Genomic DNA, 17,901 nt, shown 5'->3' with positions numbered 1-17,901 from the left:
TTCCAGGATGACATCTTGCTTCAAGGTTGGGACACAGTCGAGCATCTGCAGAACCTGGAGGAGGCTCTTAGTCGGTTTATTCGCATGGGGCTCAGATTAAAACGCTCGAAGTACATTTTCCTGGCGCCTGAAGTGGAGTTCCTGGGGAGAAGAATCGCGGCGGACGGCATCAGGCCCACCGATTCGAAGATGGAGGCAATCGAGAACGCACCGAGGCCACAGAACGTGACGGAGCTGCAGTCGTTTCTCGGACTCCTGAACTACTTTGGTAACTTCTTACCGGGTCTCAGCACACTGTTAGAACCACTGCACGCCTTACTGCGTAAAGGAGACGAATGGGTATGGGGTAAAAGCGAAGAAAATGCCTTTGTAAAAGCGAGAAAATTGTTATGTTCAAACAAATTGCTTATGTTGTGTGATCCATGTAAGCATTTGGTACGAGCATGTGATGCATCGTCATACGGTGTCGGGTGTGTATTGCAACAAGCTAATGAATCTGGGAAATTGCAACCGGTTGTTTTTGCATTCAGAAGTTTGTCGAAGGCTGAGAGGGCCAACAGCATGATTGAAAAAGAAGCACTAGCGTGTGTTTATGGGGTAAAGAAAATGCATCAAATTTGAATTGGAAACTAACCATAAGCCACTGATATACCTCTTTTCTGAAAGTAAGGGGATAAATAAAATGCATCGGCCTGCATCCAGAGACGGGCGCTCACGTTCTCCGCATACAACTACGCCATCCGCCACAGGCTAGGCACAGAAAACTGTGCCGATGCTCTCAGTAGGCTGCCATTGCCCACCATGGGGGTGGAAATGGCACAGCCTGCAGATTTAGTCATGGTAATGGAATCATTCAAGAGTGAGCAATCATCCGTTACCTCCCGACAGATTAGAACCTGGACGAGCCAGGACCCCTTACTATCCTTAGTAAAAAACTATGCTTCATGGAAGCTGGTCCAGTGTCCCATTAGAAATGCAGGAAGAAATAAAGACATACCAGAGGTGCAAAGATGAAATGTCTATACAGGCAGACTGCCTTCTGTGGGGTAATCGGGTAGTGGTACCCAAAAAGGACAGGGACACTTTCATTAGTGATCTCCATAGTACCCATCCAGACATTGTAATGATGAAAGAGATAGCCAGATTCCACGTGTGGTGGCCCGGTATCGATGTGGACTTAGAGTACTGCGTGCACAAATGTAACACATGTTCACAGTTAAGCAATGCATCAGGAAGGCGCCACAAAGTTTATGGTCTTGGCCCTCCAAACTGTGGTCTAGGGTCCATGTCGACTATGCAGGCCCGTTCTTGGGTAAAATGTTTCTAGTGGTTGTAGACGCGTACTCCAAATGGATTGAATGCGAGATACTGTCGGCAAGCACGTCCGCTGCCACCACTGAAAGCTTGTGGGCCATGTTTGCCACGCAAGGCTTGCCTGATGTCTTTGTGAGTGACAATGGGCCGTGTTTCACCAGTGCCGAGTTCAAAGAGTTCATGACCCGCAATGGGATCAAACATGTTACATCTGCCCCGTTCCAATCAGCATCCAATAATCAGGCAGAGAGAGCAGTGCAAACAATCAAACAGAGCTTGAAGAGGGTAACTGCAGACTCACCTATCCCGTGTCCTGCTTAGTTCCCGCAGGAGACCCCACTCGCTCACTGGGATTCCACCTGCTGAACTGCTCATGAAAAGGGCACTTAAGACAAGGCTCTCGTTCGTACACCCTGATCTACACAAACAGATTGAGAGCAGGCGGCTTCAACAAAGTACATATCATAATAGTGCAAATGTGTCATGCGAAATTGATATTAATGATCCTGTATTTGTGTTGAACTATGGACAAGGTCCCAAGTGGCTTCCCGGCACTGTCGTGGCCAAAGAGGAGAGTAGGGTGTTTAGGGTCAAACTTTCAAATGGACTCATCTACAGGAAACACTTGGACCAAACCAAACTCAGATTCATGGACTATCCAGAGCAACCCACATTAGACCCTGCCTTTTTTGACCCCCCAACACACACACCAGTGGCAATCGACAGAGCGGTTGACCACGAAGCAGAACCCATCACCCGCAGCAGCCCAGCAGGACTCACCACACCAGGCAACCCAGCAAGGCCAGCTGCACAGCAGCCAAGCGATGGCCCAACAAATGACTCACCAAAACCAGCATTTGCACCGAGACGGTCAACCAGGGAAAGAAAGACCCCAGATCGACTCACCTTGTAAATTGTTACACTATTGACTTTGGCGGGGAGTGTTGTTATATATGTAAACCTGTAAATACCTTGTTTAACCACCTGGAGTCCCAAAGGATCCCACAATCCCTTGGGAGCACCTGTACTTAAGGAGGCCTCACAGGCTGGAGAGGCACTCCGTAATAAAAGAGTAAGGTCACACTTTACTTTGAGCTCACATTATCTGGTCAGACTCTTTATTCATACTTAACACTCACCATTCAAATACAAGAATGTGAACAAGAACTGAAAGGGGAAATTAGCTTTGTTTATTGGTTTTCCTTTGGAGTATGTTCACATAAAGCATTCACGTGAAGATTGTAAATCATAAACCATCACTGAATTTTGGAGTTAATACCAGAGTTGATTTTAGAACAGCAGCTTTATGTTTTTCTTATGCACTTAATTGAAATTAGAACAAGAAAATGATTTAATGGAATAAAATACCATCTGATTCTTTGAATTTGGGTTTCTTCAATTCTCCATGAAGCTTTGAAAGCTTTTAGCTGAAGATGGAGAAGGCAGTTCAGAAATTGAGTTTCACCCTTTTCAACTGCATTGGCATTTCTGCATTGTGTATTTATCCAAAAGTTTTTTTTATTCGTTCCTCTGGTGTGTGACTTGGAAGGGAACTTGGAGGTTATGGTGTTCCCATGCGCCTGCTGCCCTTGTCCCTCTGAGTGGTAGAGGTTGCGGGTTTGGGAGGTGCTGTCGAAGAAGCCTTGGCGAGTTGCTGCAGTGCATCTTATTGGTACACACTGCAGAAAGTAATAATGAACGACTGAAATATTAAATTTGGTTACGAGGACCTGCTAACTTTTTGTCAGTATTTTGCATTCGGACTGATACAAAATAAAAGAAGAAGGTGCAATGTGCAGTGGTGCCTGGATTCACCACCCTGAGGAACACCTTGTGGTGATCTGGTAGTAGCTCTTGAGAAAAATTTTCAGCTATTTTTGAAGGAGAGGGAGAATTTGATCATGTTAAAATCTGACTTCTCTGAACGTGAAACTTGAAACTTTCATTGTTGAGAGAATAACACTGAATTAGATGCAAGTGACAAAGTGTGGTCATTGTTACACATGATTCAAGTCAAGTAAATGGGTGAGAAATATCATCTGACCAATGAACCTACAGGCAAGCTAAAATTAAATACTTCTGGATGATGGGCACTGTTGTGTCCTTACACACTACAGCAAATCAACACGAGGCACATACTGGAGACAAGGTCACTCTGTGACCTGTACCTTTATTCACAGGACCAAGAAGTGATGACCCTGCGTGGGACCTCCCTTTATATACCTAGATGACCAGGTGAGGAGTGTCTCCCACAAGTTCACCCCCTGTGGTTAAGGTGTTCATTTCTTATGTGTATACAGTGTACAGTGTTGTTACAAGAAGGTTACAGTTACATGACGGTTACAAACATGCCATCACCTCCCCCCAACGTCTTTGGGTCAAAGATTGAGTCTTTCGGGGGGTTGACGCTCTCTCATGGAGCGCCGCAGTTGGGGCTCTGGTTGTTGAGCCTCTGAATGCATCTTTGTCACCTATGGTGATTCCGGCTCGTCCGGGCTGGCCGCAGGGATTGTGCATGCTGCTGAAGGTTCTTGTTGCTTGTTCACGGGCAGTGGTGTGGGCAGCATCTCATGATTTTCCTCAGGTTCCTCAGTGTTCATGCTGAACCTTTTTTTTACTTGGTCCAGATGCTTGCGGCATATCTGTCCATTATTAAGTCTGACCACTATGACCCTATTCCCTTCTTTACCAATTACAGTACCCTCAAGCCACTTGGGCCTCACAGCGTGATTAAGAACAAATATCGGGTCATCGATTTCTATGCATCTCCCCTTTGAGTTATGGTCGTGGCCCTCAACATTGTCTGACAGGACTGGATGGATGAGGGACAGCCGAGTTTTAAGTGTATGTTTCATGAGTAGTTCCGCTGGCGGGACTCCCGTGAGCGAGTGCGGTCGGGACCTGTAGGCCAGCAGGAGGCGCGATAGATGGCATTGAAGGGAGAGTCCTTGAATCTGGAGCATGCCTTACTTTATTATTTGGACCACACGTTCCGCCTGGCCATTGGAAGCCGGCTTGAACGGTGTTGTCCTGACATATTTGATGCCATTACCCGACATAAACTCCCGGAATTCATAACTGGTGAAGCACGGGCCGTTGTCGCTAACCAGGATGTCCGGCAGGCCGTGGGTCGCAAAGACCGCACGCAGACTCTCCATTGTGGTGAATGTCGTGCACGAATTCAATATGATGCACTCGATCCATTTTGAGTACGCGTCAACAACAATGAGAAACATTTTCCCCATGAACGGGCCCACATAGTCTACGTGAATGCGTGACCGTGGCTTGGTGGGCCAGGGCCACAGGCTGAGTGGGGCCTCCCTGGGGGCATTGCCCAGCTGGGCACACGTCATGCACCTGCGAACACAGTGTTTCAGGTCTGCATCAATTCCCGGCCACCATACGTGTGACCGGGCAATGGCCTTCATTAGCACAATGCCTGGGTGCTCGCTGTGGAGTTCCCTGATGAATGCTTCCCTACCCCTCCGGGGCATGACTACCCAGCTGCCCCATAGCAGGCAGTCGGCTTGGATGGAGAGCTCATCCATCCGTCTCTGAAACGGTCTGACCTCCTCTGGGCACGCCCCGTGCGTGGGCGCCCAATCCCCCGCCAGGACACATTTCTTTATCATGGATAGGAGGGGGTCCCTGTTGGTCCAGAGTTTGATCTGGCGGGCTGTGATGCGGTGTCAAAAGCCTCAACAGCCATGACCATCTCAGCGCTTTGCTCCGCCGCCCCCTCGGTGGTGGCCAGGGGAAGCCTGCTGAGCGTGTCAGCGCAGTTTTCGGTGCCTGGCCGGTGCCGTATGGTGTAGTCATACGCAGCCAGCGTGAGAGCCCATCGCTGTATGTGAGCTGACGCATTTGCATTGACCGCTTTGCTGTCGGACAACAGAGAAGTTAACGGCTTGTGGTCTGTTTCTAACTCAAACGGTCTGCCGAAAAGGTATTTTTTTCACACTATAAACGCAAGCGAGTGCATCCTTTTCGACCATGCCATACCCACGCTCTGCCTGGGAGAGCGACCTGGAGGCATAAGTTGGAGTTGTCCGTTTCCATTACCCTGCTGCAACACACACCCAACCCCGTATGATGATGCATCGCATGTTAAAACTAGTTTTTTACAGGGGTCATACAACATTACAGTTTGTTAGAACAAAGCAGGTTCCGCACCCTGTTGAAAGCCCGTTCTTGACAGTCCCCTGAAAACCATTCGCAACCCTTACGCAGGAGCACGTGTAACGGCTCCAACAATGTGCTTAAGTTCGGCAGGAAGTTCCCGAAATAGTTCAAAAGTCCCAGGAACGATCGCAACTCCGATGTGTTACCGGGCCGGGGCGCACGACGGATCGCCTCCGTTTTGGATTCGGTAGGCCGGATTCCATCTGCGGCAACCCTCCTGCCCAAAAACTCGACCTCTGGGGCCAAAAACACACACTTGGCCTTCTTCAGCTGCAGGCCTACCCGGTGCAGTCGACGTAGCACCTCCTCCAAGTTGTGGAGGTGTTCCTCGGTGTCTCGACCCGTTATTAGGATGTCGTCCTGGAATACGATTGTGCCGGGAATGGATTTCAGCAAGCTTTCCATGTTTCTCTGAAAGATGGCAGCCACCGAACAGATGCCAAAAGGACACCTGTTGAAGATGAATAAACCCTTGTGCGTCGTGATGGTGGTCAGAAGCTTGGATTCTTCAGCCAGTTCCTGAGTCATGTAGGCCGAAGTGAGGTCCAATTTAGTGAACAGCTTGCCACCTGCCAACGTGGCAAAAAGGTCCTCCGCCCTCGGGAGCGGATATTGGTCCTGCAGGGACACCCGGTTGATGGTGGCTTTGTAGTCACCGCAGATCCTAACCGAGCCGTCCGCTTTAAGGACAGGAACAATGGGACTTGCCCAGTCACTGAATTCAACTGGCAAAATTATGCCCTCTCTTAGCAACCTGTCCAACTCACTCTCAACTTTCTCCCGCATCACATACGGCACAGCTCTGGCTTTGTGGTGCACCGGTGTGGTGTCCGGGGTGATGCGTATCACTACTTTGGTGCCCTTGAAAGTCCCGACACCAGGTTGAAATAGTGCCTCAAACTTTTGTAAGACCTGTGAGCATGAACTTCACTCCACAGATGAAATGGCGTGCACATCCCCCCATTTCCAGTTCATCTCGGCTAGCCAGCTCCTCCCCAAAAGCGTGGGACCATTTCCCGGGACAATCCAGAGTGGCAACCGGTTCTCTGGTCCATTATGCGTGACCACCAACATTGCACTGTCTAGCACTGGGATGATCTCTTTGGTGTATGTCCGTAATTGCGTGTCAATGCGTTCTAGTTTGAGTCTGCTAGCTCTGAGTGGCCACAACTTCTCGAATTGTTGGACACTCATAAGTGACTGGCTGGCTCCTGTATCCAGCTTCATGCTTACCGGGATGCCATTTAGCAGTACTCTCATCATCATAGGTGGCGTTTTTGTGTTATGAGCTGTGGATGTTTGCCACCTGAACCCGCTGAACTTCAGTGTCCATTGCTGTGTCCCAAGCATAGCCCTGCCTTGCAGACCCCTCTTGTGGTTCATCCGCTTCGTAGACCAGCCTCGCTGCAGGCTTCCTGCACATCCTGGCTAAATGTCCACTTAAGTTACAATTTCTGCAGGTAAATTGCTGAAACCTGCAGTTCTTCGCAGCATGTCTGCCACCGCACCTCCAGCATGAGCTGAGATTGTTGTGAACAACAAAAGCTGTTACCAGGCATTCCTCTCTGATTGCCTCTTTGATTATTCTTGAGCACTCTGTTAGTGGGTGTCAATGGTCCCATCCCGGGGCGTATTGTCCCTTGTAATGGTGTAAATGTCCGTTCAACCTGCCATTGTCTCTGTTGAGGACCCACCCTAAAGTCTGTTACTGCCTGGTTGGTGTTGAATTGCCCTTGCCTGCTTGCGGGGTTCTGAGTCGCATTTACCATGTTAATTCCCTGCTCCATCGCCACTCGTTGGGAGCAGAGTTACGCGCGTATATGATCTTGGTTTCCTCCTCCCCCGCCATGAAGGTTTGAGCCATCAATGCCGCTGCTTCCAAGGTCAAGCCCTTGGTCTCAATTAGCTTCCTAAAAATCCCGGCATGACCAATGCCCTCAATGAAGAAATCCCATAACATCTCCCCCCTGCAGGTGTCCGTGAACTTACAGAGGTCGGCATGCTCTGCCCTTCCCGACGTCGGTGCGTATAGAACCGGTGTCAGCCCATGTGTATATTGCTCGCCAGTTTGAGGTGCTCACCGATCAGTTTGCTGAGCCCTTCGAAGGTCTTGTCCGCCGGTTTCTCGGGTGCGAGTAGGTCTTTCGTCAGCACGTACGTCTTAGGTCCACAGCTAGTCAGTAGATGCATCCTTCGCTTGTCATCCGCTGCCTCTCCCAGCCATTCCTCGTGACAAAGCTCTGCTGGAGCCTCTCAATGAAATCGTCCCAGTCCTCACCAACACAGTACCGTTCCCCCTTGCTACCGGTGGCCATTCTCATGAGTCGTTGATTCCCGTTTCTCGTCGCCAAATGTTGTGTCCTTACACACTACAGCAAATCAACACGAGGCACAAACTGGAGACAAGGTCACTCTGTGACCTGTACCTTTATTCACAGGACCAAGAAGTGATGACCCTGCGTGGGACCTCCCTTTATATACCTGGATGACCAGGTGAGGAGTGTCTCCCACAAGTTCACCCCCTGTGGTCAAGGTGTGCATTTCTTATGTGTATACAGTGTACAGTGTTATAGAAACATAGAAACATTGAAAATAGGTGCAGGAGAAGGCCATTCGGCCCTTCGAGCCTGCACCACCATTCAATATGATCATGGCTGATCATGCAACTTCAGTACCCCATTTCTGCTTTCTCTCCATACCCCTTGATCCCTTTAGCCATAAGGGCCACATCGAACTACCTTTTGAATATATCTAACAAACTGGCCTCAACAACGTTCTGTGGTAGAGAATTGCACAGGTTCACAATTCTCTGAGTGAAGAAGTTTCTCCTCATCTCGGTCCTAAATAGCTAACCCCTTATCGTTAGACTGTGACCTCTGGTTCTGGACTGCCCCAATATTGGGAACATTCTTCTTGCATCTAACCTGTCCAATCCCGTCAGAATTCTATATATTTCTATGAGATCCCCTCTCATTCTTCTAAATTCCAGTGAATATAAACCTAGTCGATTCAGTCTTTCTTCATATGTCAGTCCTGCCATCCTGAGAATCAGTGTGGTGAACCTTTGCTGCACTCCCTCAATAGCAAGAATGTCCTTCCTCAGATTAGGAGACCAAAACTGTATACAATGTTCAAGATATGGCATCCCAAAGCTCTGTACAATTGCAGTAAGACCTCCTTGCTCCTGTACTCAAATCCTCTCCCTATGAAGGTCAACATGCCATTTGCCTTCTTCACCGCCTGCTGTACCTGCATGCCAACTTTCAATGACTGATGCACCATGACACCCAGATCTCGTTGCACCTCCCGTTTTTCTAATCTGTCACCATTCAGATAATATTCTGTCTTCCTGTTTTTGCCACCACATTTATCTACATTGTACTGCATCTGTCATGCATTTTCCCACTCACCTAACCTGTCTAAGTCACCCTGCAGCCTCTTAGCATCCTCCTCACAGCTCACACTGCCACCCAACTTAGTGTCATCTGCAAACTTGGAGATATTACATTCAATTCCTTCGTCTAAATCATTAATGTATATTGTAAATAGCTGGGGTCCCAGCACTGAACCTTGCGGTACACCACTAGTCACTGCCTGCCATTCTGAAAAGGACCCGTTTATTCCTACTCTTTGCCAACCAGTTGTCTATCCACGTGAATACATTACCCCCAATACCATGTGCTTTAATTTTGCATACCAATCTCTTGTGTGGAACCTTGTCAAAAGCCTTTTGAAAGTCCAAATACACCACATCCACTGGTTCTCCCTTGTCCACATAGTTACTAGTTACATCCTCAAGAAATTCTATATGAAGGTTACATGAAGGTTACAGTTACATGAAGGTTACAAACATGACAGGCACAATCAGTTTTTTCCTGCACATGCCATTAAATTTTCTGTGCGCTCCTGATATTTCGCCATAACTTTGGTGGAAGATCAGCTGAAATGGCCATTTATGGCATTTCTCTAGAATTTCTGTGGATCTTCTGGTGAAGCCACGGCAGACAGTTGTTAGAATCCCCGCTGAAATTTAACCTCACGGAGATTTTTTCACCTCAGTTCCTTAGGACATGTACCAAATAATGAAGTGTATAAAGCACGGTTATGAGATGTCAGCATTTCCTTAATAAGGTTGTGTATCATAATTTTTAATATCAGTGCTAAGGAATTTCCAGCTTTGATGCTCAGTGGCAGTAGGAATCCAACCTAGGAAATAGGCCTCTCTAGGGCATCAAGATATCCCGTTATCTGAATGTGACACGAGTTCACAATGTTTACAGCAACTGATAAACTCAAGGTGACACAATTTTAGTGTTTGTAGTTAAAACATACTAGTTACAAAAGATTCATGGAATTAATGCTTGAACATAAAGAGGTAAAAATCTTTATTTGTTTTGGTCCCTCAAGTTTTAGATGAATAACAAACCTTTAATGAAAGTATATTTTTCATGGAATATTTGTATTACTCAGGAAAAATTGGTTTGGCATTGAAAACAGAATTAACAATAGATTGAAATAGCTGCCTAGGTGGGCAGTGACTAGAAAAGTTTGGCAGGATCTTTTCTAGGACTTCACTCTTCATATTACATATAAATGATATGGAGGCGAGTGTTTCCAATAATATAAAGAACTGTTGACACCCAGCTATGTAGTGAGATGATGAGTATAGGGGAGATTGAAAGCATTTAAATCGATCTGGACCAAGTAAGCTGATGATTTAAGGAATAGTGATGGATTTTAATATGGATAAATGCAAGATAGTTAACATTAAAACAGAAAATATGCACACAATGATGGTGTCCATTAGTAATGCTGGAAAGGAGAAGAGAATTTGGTGTGATTTGACCAATAAATTTGAAGCTGTTATCAACTATCCTGACTCAGTTTCATATTTCACAATCATGCTGTGACTTGACCAGTAAATGCAGGGATATATTTCAAAGTCATTTGATTGTAAGCCAAAACAAATGTTCACAACTTTGCATGGGTCATTGCCAAGGACATATTTTGGAATACTGCATTCAATTTTGGACTATCTTCAAAAGGTAATTCCTGCATTGGAGAAAGAATTTAAAGGAGGATAACTTTGGGTCTTCAACTACCAAGTTATTAAGACAGACTCAGTGAACTGAGCTTGTTTTCAGCAAAGAAAGTAAAATTGAAATGGGCCACAATTCGGTTTTTAGGAGTATAGAGAGGTTTGGGTAATGCAAATGTCAACAATGTATTCAACTTGGACTGTGATCGTGACGATGAGTGCAAAATCAACAAACCTCACGTGAAATCAGAGATTAGGAAAACATTTCTCGCCTCCCCAGGGTATTGATTTAATGAACAAACTGACAGTAGTTAAAGGACCACATTTTCATGGAAAAAAAAGTCCTTGGCAAAATTTGGTTTGAGTTGTTTGCAAACACGTGGCCTAATGAGGTAAGTTTCACCAAAATGCATTATCACATCATTTGTGCATGATGCCATTGTGACAAAATAATGCACAGATCTTTTGCTTTCCACCCTTTCCAAACCATAAAGGCAGTGCTTGTTTAATTCTATGATGAATTCTTTTGAAAGGAACTGGATAAGGTTAAACAGACGTGTGTAGGCAAAGAAAATCAAAACACTCTGTAGAACATAATGACTCCTGTGCTGCTACAACCACAGGAGTCATTATGTTCTACAGATTTGTGGAAAGCAACCAGCCGATGTTGAATAATGTATGTTGCAAGATTTAACTGATATCCCAGAGTTTTATGCACTTTGAAGACAGTGCATGAAATATATTGGGTGAAAGCATGATTGTAGATGGTCCTAAAAGGAAATGAGCCGAATTGCCTTTTCTTACTCCATTCTTTCATGTTTTCAAGATATGCTTTATTTATCTAATTGTATAAATTCATGCATATCAAATTATAGTCATTGACCATACATAAGTAATTGGATATAAATATTGCAATTACTAAAATGTTGAACTTGTCACATCATTCCTTTGTGTTTTATGTAGGTTTACTTGAATAAGACCCAATTCTATTTTCCTTGCACCATTTTTTAATTTAAAACTGCCCATTTGATTGCCGAATGCTTAAAGAGGAATATGAGTCAGGCTGGTGGCGCCATGCTAATGAGTGGTAAAACTTACGTTGTATGAACATCATACATATCTTTAGACACATAGAAATTTACAGCGCAGAAGGAGGTCATTTCGGCCCATCGTGTCCGCGCCGGCCGACAAAGAGCCGCACAGCCCTTGGTCAGCAGCCCTAAAGGTTACATAAAAACCTATGAACAATGACGGAAAGGCAAAGAGCACCCAGCCCAACCAGTCCGCCTCACACAACTGTGGCACCCCTTATACTGAAACATTCTGCACTCCACCCCAACCGGAGCCATGTGATCTCCTGGGAGAGGTAAAAAACAGATTAAAAACCCAGCCAATTTAGGGAGAAAAAATCTGGGAAAATTCCTTTCCGACCCATCCAGGCGATCGAAACTAGTCCAGATCATCACCCTGGCCGTATTCTATTCCCTGCAGTACTTACCATTATATCTGCACTGTCCAATAAAATGTCATCCAGTCTAATCCCGTTTACCAGTTCTAGGTCCGTAACCCTGCAGGTTACTGCACTTTAAGTGCTCATCCAACCATCTCTTAAAAGTGGTGAGGGTTTCTGCATCCACCACTCTTCCAGGCAGCGAGTTCCAGATCCTCCCCTGCGTAACGAAGCCCCCGCTCAAATCCCCTGTAAACCTTCCTCCAATCGCCTTAAAACTATGCCCCCTCGTAATAGTCCCCTCCACCAATGGCAATAGACCCTTACTATCCACTATGTCCAGGCCCCTCAATATTTTGTACACCTCGATGAGGTCTCCTCTCAATCTCCTCTGTTCCAATGAGAACAAACCCAGCCTATCCAATCTGTCCTCATAACTAAGATTCCCCATTCCAGGCAGCATCCTAGTAAATCTCCTCTGCACCCTTTCTAGTGCAATCACGTCCTTCCTATAATACGGCGACCAGAACTGCACGCAATACTCCAGTTGTGGCCTAACCAAAGTATTATACAATTTAAGAATAACCTCCCTGCTCTTATATTCTATCCCTCGGCCAATAAAGGCAAGCATTCCATATGCCTTCTTAACCACCTCATCCACCTGGCCTGCTACTTTCAGGGATCTATGGACAAGAACTCCAAGGTCCCTTTGTTCATCTACACTATTAAGTGGCCTATCGCTTAATGTGTATACCCTTTCCTTATTAGCCCTCCCAAAGTGCATCACCTCACACTTCTCTGAATTAAGTTCCATTTGCCACTGCTCTGCCCACCTGACCAGTAAATTGATATCCTCCTGCAGCCCATGCCTTTCCTCTTCATTATCAACCACACAGCCAATTTTAGTGCCGTCTGCAAATTTCTTAATCATACTCCCTATATTCAAATCTAAATCATTGATATATACCACAAAAAGCAAGGGATCCAGTACTGAGCCCTGCAGAACCCCACTGGAAACATCCTTTCAGTCACAAAACCATCCATCAATCATTATACTTTGCTTCCTACCTCCAAGCCAATTTTGGATCCAACTTGCCACTTCGCCCTGTATCCCATGGGCTTTAACCTTCATGATCAGTCTACCATGTGGGACCTTATCAAAAGCCTTGCCAAAGTCCATATATACAACATCGTACGTGTCATGTATCCTACATAGCTACTGTTTGTACTATCACAAGGTGTGCCACCAGAGGGCACAGCAGTGGGAGACTTGTAGGTCACCTGTACAGGTATGCCTGGTCTAGTATAAAAGGCAGGTCACCAGGTGTGATCCTCACTCTGAAGTTATCAATAAAGGACAAAGGTCACTACAATTCTCAAGTACAACACATTGCCTCATGGAATCATTATCAGAGCATCCTTGGACACAACAATTGGCGACGAGATTACGGACTTTCACGCGAAAATGGCTACCCTTGGTACGTTGCAGCAGTTCGCCGATGGTGCTGATTGGGACGCCTTTGTGGAGAGGCTCGGCCATTTCTTCACAGCAAACGACCTGGCAGGAGACAACCTGGCTACACTGGCTGGCAAGTGCAGAGCTATCCTACGAACCAGTTGTGGGCCCACCATCTATGGCCTCGTCAGGGACTTGCTGGCACCAGCGAAGACAACGACCAAGACGTATGAGGAGGACGTAACACTGATCCATGAGCAACTCAAGCCCAAGGAGAGCATCCTCACAGCCAGACACCGGTTCTATACCCACCGATAGCCCGAAGGCCAGGAAATCAGGAAATACGCTGCAGACCTCAGGAGGCTGGTAGCACCGTGTGATTTCGGCGACCACCTCACCGAAGCGCTGCAGGACATTTTTGTCATTGGAATCGGCCATGAGGGCCTTCTTCATAAGTTACTGTCGGCAGATACCACAGTCACACTGCGGCTCTTGGCAGATGACTCATCCTCAGGACTCAAACACGGCAAGTACTGTGCACAGAGTGGTGCCTTTTAGAGGCTGGACTGTAGAAAGTGAACCTTCTCAGGGAAGAGAGAACAGGTCCCCGAAACCCTTAACTCAGAGTCCGCTGAGGGGCGGCTAACCGAGTAGCCCCATGCTGGCGTTGTGGAGGGAATCACAGGGCTCATCAGTGCCGTTTTAAAGACTATGTATGCAAAGACTGCAGCACAAAGGGCCACCTCCAGTAAAAGTGTAAGAGAAATATGACTCACTGTGTCGATGAAGAGTCTGCAGATGGCCATGACTCCAGCGCGGATTATGAAATGATAGGAAGAGAGGCAGCTCAACCCTACGACGAGGTATATGGCATGTTTACCTGCACCACCAAATGTTCCCCGTTGAGGATGGAAGTCGAGATAGATGGCGTTCCAGTCTTCATGGAAGTGGATACGGGGGCGAGCCAGTCAGTAATGAATCAAGAAGCCTTTGAGAGGCTGTGGGACAATCAAGCTGAACGACCCAAGTTGGTCCCGGTTCAGGCAAAGCTGCGCACCTACACCGATGAACTTATCCCAGCTGTTGATAGTGCGAATGTAAAGGTACTCCATGATGGCGCGGTGCACAAATTACCTCTGTGGATTGTTGCAGGTGATGGACCAACGCTACTCGGAAGAAGGTGGATGGAGAAGATCCATTGGAAGTGGGAAGACTTCACCCCTCCAGCAATCGACATTCTCTGCGCTCAGAAACAAAGCAAGCCCTCACCTGAGGTTGGATTCGGCACCAAAGAGCAGACCAGCACAGCACCCGAGGCACAGATCGCCCACCATGACTGCGTGGAGATAATCCAGCTGGGACGACCCGAGCGCACCTTCCAGGCTCCAGTGGCAGGACTCCAGAGGAAGAAAATCGGATCCAAAGGCAACTCCCCAGCTTTGGTGGCAGAACCCGGGGAGAAGAGGATCACCGCAGTCAACATCGTGGATGGAGGAAAGATGGCGGCAGCCAGACCACAAGGGGAAACACTGATAGAGCAACACGTGGCACCAAACGAAGAAGAAGATTGGAGTAAAGAAAGCAAGGCTCTCTTAAAGGAGGCCTGCAATCCACCACACTTAAAGGGAGAGTTCCACATACTCAAGCGATGTAATAGCAGCTGTGAATTAGGTAAAATGTGTAACTGATGATCAGAGTTGTGTACATGCAACAAGCAAGGAAAAGTTGCGCGATCGCTATCGGAGCTACAGGGTATTCACAATAAGTAATGAAATGTTGTGCGATGTAGGATTTCAACTGAATACTGCCAATGCAGCGGGCAGACACCCATCGGGAGCACACAGGTCCAGCAAGCTATCCAAGGCTGTGGCCTGGGTCCCTGGGACCAGAGTTATGCACCATGGAGTGTGGCCACAAGCTGCCAATACACACGAGCTGCAGAGCAAGCGATCTCAGGAGGGCAACAGCATCGGTATCGATACCCTGCCTCTGATCAGCTCCACCTCTCAGGCACCCGATAGCACCAACCGCCACGAGCCTGAAAGAGCAAACTGTGCTAAGGCGCGGCCCCCAGACCCCACCGCCACCAAGGCCACACCCGGGAACGAAGGGTCACCCGCAACAGTTCTCCCAAAGGGGACCGGGACCAGCCAGGATCCCAAACCAAACAACGCCCAGGCTAGCGAGTCAGCAGTTCTCTGTGCATTGCTAGATGACAGCTCCTCAGGGAGCAGCAACGACCCAGGGCGCAAAGAAAGGACAGGGAGGTCACAGCATCTGTGAACCTGGCCGACGCTAGGAGCAATGGCAATAGCCTCGAGAGCAGGCAAATTGAGCCAACCGGGTTCCCACTGCCAACACTGGGCACCGCGCCACCACCAGACTGCCTGGACACCGGAACTAGCTTGTCCTTACGCATCGGTTACTGATCCCCAGTACGTATCAATAATGTATCTCACCAGTCTAATGTACTTGTGTCACAACTTACCACAAATGTAGTGCAAACTTGTTTTTCTGGACTTGAATGTGTATGAATGTAATGAGCCTCCGGCATAATCTATATGTGTGGGAGGGGGGGGGGGGGGTGCGGCGGCGGGGAGAGAATGGAGTGGTCAGGGACACACACAAACAGCAATCATCAGCACTCTACTGCCAACGAAACACCAGCCACTCACCCAAGATTGAAATGACCCACCAAGGGTCAACCAGAGCACAGTCAATGCAGAGGCGATTTGCACTAAAGGCTTGGGGGAAAGGTATGTCATGTATCCTACATGGCTACTGTTTGTACTATCACAAGGTGTGCCACCAAAGGGCACAGCAGTGGGAGACTTGTAGGTTACCTGTACAGGTGTGCTTGGTCTAGTATAAAAGGCAGACCACCAGGTGTGATCCTCACTCTGGAGTTATCAATAAAGGACTAAGGTCACTGCTGTTCAAGTACAACACATTGCCTCGTGGAGTCATTATCAGAGCATCCTAAGACATAACAGTACGCACTACCCTCAACAACCCTCTTGGTTAACTCCTCAAAAAATTCAATCAGGTTAGTCAAACACGATCTGCCCTTAACAAATCTGTGCTGACTGTCCCTAATTAATCCTTGCCTTTCCAAATGCAGATGTATCCTGTCTTTCAGGATGTTTTCCAATAATTTTCCCACCACTGAGTTTAGGCTGACAGGCCTGTAATTACTTGGCCTATCCCTTTTTCCCTTCTTAAAAAAGGGTACTACATTAGCAGTCCTCCAATCCTCCGGCACCATCCAAAAAGGACTGGAAAATGATGGTCAAGGCCTCTACTATTTCCTCTTTTACTTTGTTCAACAACCTGGGTTGCATTTCATCCGGGCCTGGGGACTTATCTACTTTCAAAGCTGCTAAACCCCTTAATACTTCCTCTCTCACCATATTTATTTCATCCAGAATATCACACTCCTCCTTGATAGCAGTATCTGCATTACCACTTTCCTTTGTGAATACAGATGCAAAGTATTCGTTAAGAACCCTACCAACATCTTCTGCCTCCAAACAAAGATTACCCTCATGGTCTCTAATAGGACCTACCCTTTCTTTAGTTACCCTCTTACTCTTAATATATTTATAGAACATTTTAGGGTTTTCCTCAATTTTACTGGCCAAGAATTTCTCGTGCTCTCTCTCAGCATTCCTAATATCCTTTTTAATTTTGCCTCTTAACTTTCTATATTCCTCTAAAGATTCTAAAGTATTTAGCTGTTGGTATATGACATAAGCATCCTTTTTTTTCTTAATCCTCCCTTGTAAGTCCCTAGACATCCACGGGGCTCTAGAATTATTTTTCCAGCCTTTTTCTTTAAGGGCATATGTTTGGCCTGTGCCTTCCAGATCTCCTCCGTGAATGCCTCACACTGTTCCGGCACTGATTTACCCACAAGTAGCTGTTTCCAGTCCACTATGGCCAAATCACTCCTGAACTTAGCAAAATTAGCTTTTCCCCAATTCAGAACTTTTATTCCAGGCCTATTCTTGTCCTTATCCATAACCAACTTGAATCTGACTGAATTATGGTCACTGGCACCCAAGTGCTCTCCCACTAATACCCCTTCAACCTGCCCAGCTTCATTCCTCAAAACTAAATCCAAGACCACCCCCCTCTCGTGTTGGGCTTGCTACATACTGACTAAAAAAGTTCTCTTGAATGCATCCTTCATTTTACCTATGTTGTTGGTCCCGATATGGAACACGACCTCTAGCTGTTTACCTACCCCCCCAGGATGCCTCTGTGACATTCTTGACCCTGGCACCATTATCCCAGATAATGAAGTAAGAACCCAAGAGTGTCTGCATCTGCACAGTAACATAGGGCTCAAGTTTCGGACTCCCGTTGAACGGCGCACATTGGAGAGGCCCGCCTAATTTGTGGAACAAAAATTGTGCCGAATATTTACCTCGCGATCCTCCGATAGCTGTTGGCTCATTT

Source organism: Pristiophorus japonicus, chromosome 22, assembly GCF_044704955.1.
Source record: "Pristiophorus japonicus isolate sPriJap1 chromosome 22, sPriJap1.hap1, whole genome shotgun sequence".
Classification (NCBI taxonomy): Eukaryota; Metazoa; Chordata; class Chondrichthyes; family Pristiophoridae; genus Pristiophorus; species Pristiophorus japonicus.
The sequence above is the reverse complement of the archived record's forward strand: the minus strand, read 5'-3'. Positions refer to the sequence as shown.